Source organism: Arachis ipaensis, chromosome B1 (genome assembly GCF_059453495.1).
Source record: "Arachis ipaensis isolate K30076 ecotype BB chromosome B1, ASM5945349v1, whole genome shotgun sequence".
In the NCBI taxonomy this organism is placed as follows: Eukaryota; Viridiplantae; Streptophyta; class Magnoliopsida; order Fabales; family Fabaceae; genus Arachis; species Arachis ipaensis.
The window spans coordinates 55984039-55990635 of NC_142436.1; the positions used below are offsets into that span (position 1 = coordinate 55984039).

The window sequence follows — 6597 nt, forward strand, 5'->3', positions numbered from 1 at the left end:
AGAAGATGAATACTCGTCAGAGCTCATGAAGGGCATAAGGAGGTTCAATGGAATCTCTATGGTCTCTAGATGAGTCTCAGATTCCTTTGGTTCCTCAAAGGGAAACTCCTTATTGATCACTGGACATCCCAGGAGGTCTTCCTTACTGGGATTTACGTCCTCCCCTTCCTCTCCAAGTTTGGCCATGTTGACTATGTCAATGGCCTTGCACTCTCCTTTTGGATTTTCTTCTGTATTGCTTGGGAGAGTACTAGGAGGGATTTCAGTGATCCTTTTACTCAGCTGGCCCACTTGTGCCTTCAAATTTCTAATGGAGGACCTTGTTTCGTTCATGAAACTTACAGTGGCCTTAGATAGATCAGAGACTAAGTTTGCTAAATTAGAGGTATTTTGTTCAGAGTTCTCTGTCTGTTGCTGAGTGGATGATGGAAAAGGTTTACTATTGTTAAACCTATTTCTTCCACCATTATTAAAGCCTTGTTGAGGCTTTTGTTGATCCTTCCATGAGAGATTTGGGTGATTTCTCCATGAGGGGTTATAGGTGTTTCCATATGGTTCACCCATGTAATTCACCTCTGCTATTGCAGGGTTTTCAGGATCATAAGCTTCTTCTTTAGAAGATGCCTCTTGAGTACTGTTGGATGCAGCTTGCATTCCATTCAGACTCTGAGAAATCATATTGACTTGCTGAGTCAATATTTTATTCTGAGCCAATATGGCATTCAGAGTATCAATTTCAAGAACTCTTTTCTTCATAGGCGTCCCATTACTCACAGGATTCCTCTCAGAAGTGTACATGAACTGGTTATTAGCAACCATGTCAATGAGTTCTTGAGCTTCTGTAGGCGTTTTCTTTAGGTAAATGGATCCACTTGCAGAAGTATCCAATGACATTTTAGCCAATTCAGATAGACCATCATAGAATATATCCAGGATGGTCCATTCTGAAAGCATGTCAGAAGGACACTTTTTGGTCAGTCCTTTGTATCTCTCCCAAGCTTCATAGAGGGATTCACCTTCTTTCTGTTTGAAGGTCTGAACATCCACTCTAAGCTTACTCAGCTTTTGAGGAGGAAAGAACTTAGCTAAGAAAGCCTTGACCAGCTTATCCCAAGAGTTCAGGCTATCCTTAGGTTGAGAGTCCAACCATACTCTAGCTCTGTCTCTTATAGCAAAAGGGAAAAGCATGAGCCTGTAGACTTCAGGATCTACTCCATTAGTCTTAACAGTATCACATATCTGCAAGAATTCAGTTAAAAACTGAAAAGGATCTTCATATGGAAGTCCATGAAACTTGCAGTTCTGCTGCATCAGAGAAACTAATTGAGGTTTAAGCTCAAAATTGTTTGCTCCAATGGTAGGAATGGAGATGCTTCTTCCATGTAAATTGGAATTAGGTGCAGTAAAGTCACCAAGCATCCTCCTTGCATTATTATTATTTTCGGCTGCCATCTCCTCTTCCTGTTTGTAATTTAGCTTCTCTTAGTTTCCTCTTCAGAGTCCTTTCAGGTTCTGGATCTGCTTCAACAAGAATGTTCTTGTCCTTGCTCCTGCTCATATGAAAAAGAGGGAACAGAAAAATAATAATAATAGGGGTCCTTTTTACCACAGTATAGAGGTTCCTCTGTGTGAGTAGAAGAAGAAAAGAATGTAATGTAAAGAAAGAAACACAAGGGTAAGAAGAGCAGAGATGTGGGATGAAGAGAGGTGTTAGTAGATGAATAAATAAATAGAAGGAGATGAGAGAGAAGGAGAATTTTCGAAAATTATTTTTGAAAAAGAGTTAGTGATTTTCGAAAATAGTTTTTGAAAAAGGTTAGTAATTTTTCGAAAATTAAAATAAAAAATTAAAATAATTAGTTAATTAAAAAGAAATTTTGAAAAAGAGGGAAGATATTTTCGAAAATTAGAGAGAGAGAGTTAGTTAGGTAGTTTTAAAAAAGATAAGAAACAAACAAAAAGTTAGTTAGTTAGTTGAAACAAATTTGAAAATCAATTTTGAAAAGATAAGAAGATAAGAAGTTAGAAAGGATATTTTAAAATCAAATTTTGAAAAAGATAAGATAAAGAGATATTTTTGAAAAGATATGATTGAAATTAGTTTTGAAAAAGATTTGATTTTTTTAAAATCACAATTAATGACTTGATTCACAAGAAATCACAAAATATGATTCTAGAACTTAAAGTTTGAATCTTTCTTAACAAGTAAGTAACAAACTTGAAATTTTTGAATCAAAACATTAATTGATGATGTTATTTTCGAAAATTAGGAGATAAAGATAAGAAAAAGATTTTTGAAAAATATTTTTAAAATTTTCGAAAATAAATAAGAAAAATGAAAAAGATTTGATTTTTGAAAAATATTTTAAAAAGATAAGATTTTTAAATTGAAAATTTGATTTGACTCATAAAAACAACTAGATTTTAAAAAGTTTTGAAAAAGTCAACTCAAATTTTCGAAATTTATGAGTGAAAAAGGGAAAGATATTTTTTTTATTTTTGAATTTTTTTTTATGAGAGGGAAAAACATGAAAAAGACTCAATGCATGAAAATTTTGGATCAAAACAATGAATGCATGCAAGAATGCTATGAATGTCAAGATGAACACCAAGAACACTTTGAATGTCAAGGTGAACATCAAGAACTTATTTTTGAAAATTTTTTTATACAAAGAAAACATGCAAGGCACCAAACTTAAAAATTTTTCATGTATAGATACTATGAATGCAAGAATGTATATGAAAAACAAGAAAAGACACAAAACATGAAAACATCAAGATCAAACAAGAAGACTTACCAAGAACAACTTGAAGATCATGAAGAACACTATGAATGCATGAATTTTTCGAAAAATGCAAGATGAATATGCAATTGATACCAAACTTTCAACTTGACTCAAGACTCAAACAAGAAACATGAAATATTTTTTATTTTTATGATTTATTTTTTGGATTTTTGTATATTTTTTTCGAAAAAACATATAGGAAAAAGAAAATAAGGATTTCAAAATTTTTTAATATGAATTCCAGGAATCTTGTATTCTTAGTCTAAAGCTCCAATCCGAGGGTTAGGCATGGCTTAATAGCCAGCCAAGCTTTAGTATGTAACTCAGACATGCCACGGCTGACATTCCAATTAACTTGCCTCTATGCTGATGGTTGGAAGCCCCTATCCAAAAGAATTAGACATGGCTTTACAGCCAGCCAGGCTTCAACATGCTTCATGAAACTCTAGAATTCATTCTTAAAAATTCTGAAGAAAAAGTATATTTTTTAAAAGATTTATTTTTTTTCGAAAACAGATGAGAAATTTTTGAAAGGTATTTGAAAAATTTTTGAAAATAAAACAAAAAGAAAATTACCTAATCTGAGCAACAAGATGAACCGTCAGTTGTTCAAACTCGAACAATCCCCGGCAACGGCGGCAAAAACTTGGTGCACGAAATTGTGATCTCAGGCAACGGCGCCAAAAACTCTGTACGCACGTCTTAATAAATCGTTTTTCATTCACAACTTCGATACAACTAACCAGCAAGTGCACTGGGTCGTCCAAGTAATAAACCTTACGTGAGTAAGGGTCGATCCCACGGAGATTGTTGGTATGAAGCAAGCTATGGTCACCTTGTGAATCTCAGTCAGGCGGATATAAAATAGTTATGGAGTTTTCGAACATAAATAATAAATAGATAGAAAATAAGGATAGAAACACTTATGTATATCATTGGTGAGAATTTCAGATAAGTGTATAGAGATGCTTTCGTTCCTCTGAACTCTGCTTTCCTGCTGTCTTCATCCAATCAGTCTTACTCCTTTCCATGGCTGGCTTTATGTAAGGACATCACCGTTGTCAATGGCTACTTTTTATCCTCTCTGGAAAAAGGTTCGATGCGCTGTCACTGCATGGCTAATCGTCTGGAGGCATCACCCTTGTCAATGGCTGCATCCCATCCTCTTGTGAAAATGGTCCAAATGCTCTGTTACAGCACGGCTAATCATCTGAGGTTCTCGATCATACTGGAATAGGATTCACCCTCCTTTTGCGTCTGTCACTACGCCCAACACTCGCGAGTTTGAAGTTCGTCACAGTCATTCAATCCCAGAGTCCTACTCGGAATACTACAGACAAGGTTTAGACTTTCCGGACTCTCATGAATGCCACCATCAATCTAGCTTATACGACGAAGATTCTGATTAAGAGATCCAAGAGATACTCATTCAATCTAAGGTGGAACGGAAGTGGTTGTCAGGCACGCGTTCGTGGGGGAATGATGATGATTGTCACGTTCATCACATTCAGGTTGAAGTGCGAATGAATATCTTAGAAGCGGAATAAGTTGAATTGAATAGAAAAATAGTACTACTTTACATTAATCTTTGAGGAACAGCAGAGCTCCACACCTTAATCTATGGAGTGCAGAAACTCTACCGTAGGAGAATACATAAGTGATAATGGTTCAGGCATGGCCGAATGGCCAGCCCCCATGAAAGTCTAAGATAGCATAAAACTGATCAAAGATGTCTAATACAATAGTAAAAAGTCCTATTTATACTAAACTAGTTACTAGGGTTTATAGAAGTAAGTAATTGATGCATAAATCCACTTCCGGGGCCTACTTGGTGTGTGCTTAGGCTGAGCTTGAATGTTACACGTGTAGAGGTCAATCTTGGAGTTGAACGCCAGTTTGTAACGTATTTCTGGCATTCAACTCTGGCTTGTGACGTGTTTCTGGCGTTTAACTCCAGACAGCAGCGTAGAACTGGCGTTCAATGCCCTTTTACGTCGTCTAAACTCGGCCAAAGTATGGACTATTATATATTGCTGGAAAGCCCTGAATGTCTAATTTCCAACGCAATTAGAAGCGTGCCATTTTGAGTTCTGTAGCTCCAGAAAATCCACTTTGAGTGCAGGGAGGTCAGAATCCAACAGCATCAGCAGTCCTTCTTCAACCTCTGAATCTGATTTTTGCTCAAGTCCCTCAATTTCAGCCAGAAAATACCTGAAATCACAGAAAAACACACAAACTCATAGTAAAGTCCAGAAATGTGAATTTAACATAAAAACTAATGAAAACATCCCTAAAAGTAACTAGATTCTACTAAAAACATACTAAAAACAATGCCAAAAAGCGTATAAATTATCCGCTCATCAAACACCTCGGCTTGCCCATTGGTCTGTGAATCAACATCACCCTGTTTTCCTTGTTAGGTTTTGAGTTATTTTTAGTCATAATTGTGAATTCTTGTTATATAGAATATTTTCTTTATGCCACTTACCTTAATCCACATTTTTCTGACTCACTAATTTTAATTTAATAACTTCTTTTTCAAATTCTAACATTACTACCCTTTTCAAAATCTCTTTTCTGATTTTTCACTGTCCTCTAACTTTCTAACCATGGTATACTGATAATTTTTCTATTTAACTTGAATTCTAATACATTTTGGATTGTAAATTCTTCCTTTCCAAATTTCAAACTGCTAAACAATCCTTCATGCACAATTAGTTGACTCATTTACCTCATTCTATTTCTCCTTTGCCGCTTTGAGTTTTCTTTGTTTAATTGCCTATTTGCTTCCCTATTTTTATCCATATCCTGGTTTCCCATTTTTCAGGATGTCTGCCTCACAGAGGAAAAGAAAAGGCAAGGCTACTGGCAAGCACAAGAGAGGAGATTCCTCCCAGTCCATCATCGCCCTCATGCATGATTCTTCATGGCGGGAGAAGAACTTTACACAGCAGGAAAAAGTTGACCAGCTGCTCCCTGCAAATGATCCAATAAAATTTGCAAACCGGTACTGTGAGCTGAAGTACCCAGCTTTTGCAAACTCCAGGAATCTATACCTATAGAGAACTCTAAAGATTCCAGAAGCACTCCAGCAGTACACCACTGAGCAAATCAAGCAAAGGGGCTGGTTCTTTCTGGAGAGAACACTGACAGAGGTCAACGCATCTTGGGTCCGGAAATTCTACTGCAACTACTACCTCACCATCCTAGATGTCGTACACCTGAGAGGAAAACAAATTCTGGTCACTGAGGAGGCCTTAGAAGACATTCTCCAGCTCCCAGCCAAGTCCGATCAGCCTGATGGTTATTCAAAGGCTGAGGAGGACATGCGCCTGATGCAGTTTGATTGGGATGCTGTAAAGGCACGGATAGCTCTCGACCCGACTGTTCCTTGGGAGATGGGTCAGGACACCACCATGCCTAGAGGGATCAAGAGGGCGTACTTAAATGATGAGGCTCGGTTATGGCACCAGATCTTGAGTAATTATGTGATGCCGAGTACTCACGAGACAGAGATCCCAGCTGCTATGATCACCCTCCTATGGTGTGTGCTGGAGGGTAAGGACCTTTATCTACCACGCTTTATCCAGCATTATATGGCCAGGGTCCACGTCCGAGGCATCCTCCCTTTTCCGTACCTGGTTACACAGCTAGGCCGTCGAGCTGACGTGCCATGGGAGGATGCCGATGAGAGACCACCAGCGGCGGACTGCAGGAAGATCATTCCTCACAGCAGGAACTTGCTAGCCTTGGGCTACAGACCACCACCCTTCACTACTACTGATGAGACAGCCCCACCGTCTGCTGGACC

The 6597-nt window shown here is 37.7% G+C and overlaps 1 non-coding gene across 1 annotated transcript; it reads left to right on the forward strand.

Moving 5' to 3' along the window:
* The first annotated feature begins 948 nt into the window (after nt 1–948).
* LOC148576647 (small nucleolar RNA R71) lies at nt 949–1056 on the forward strand. Its single transcript, XR_015904482.1, has one exon. It is a non-coding gene; the product is annotated as a small nucleolar RNA R71 (small nucleolar RNA).
* The last annotated feature ends 5541 nt before the right edge of the window (nt 1057–6597 follow it).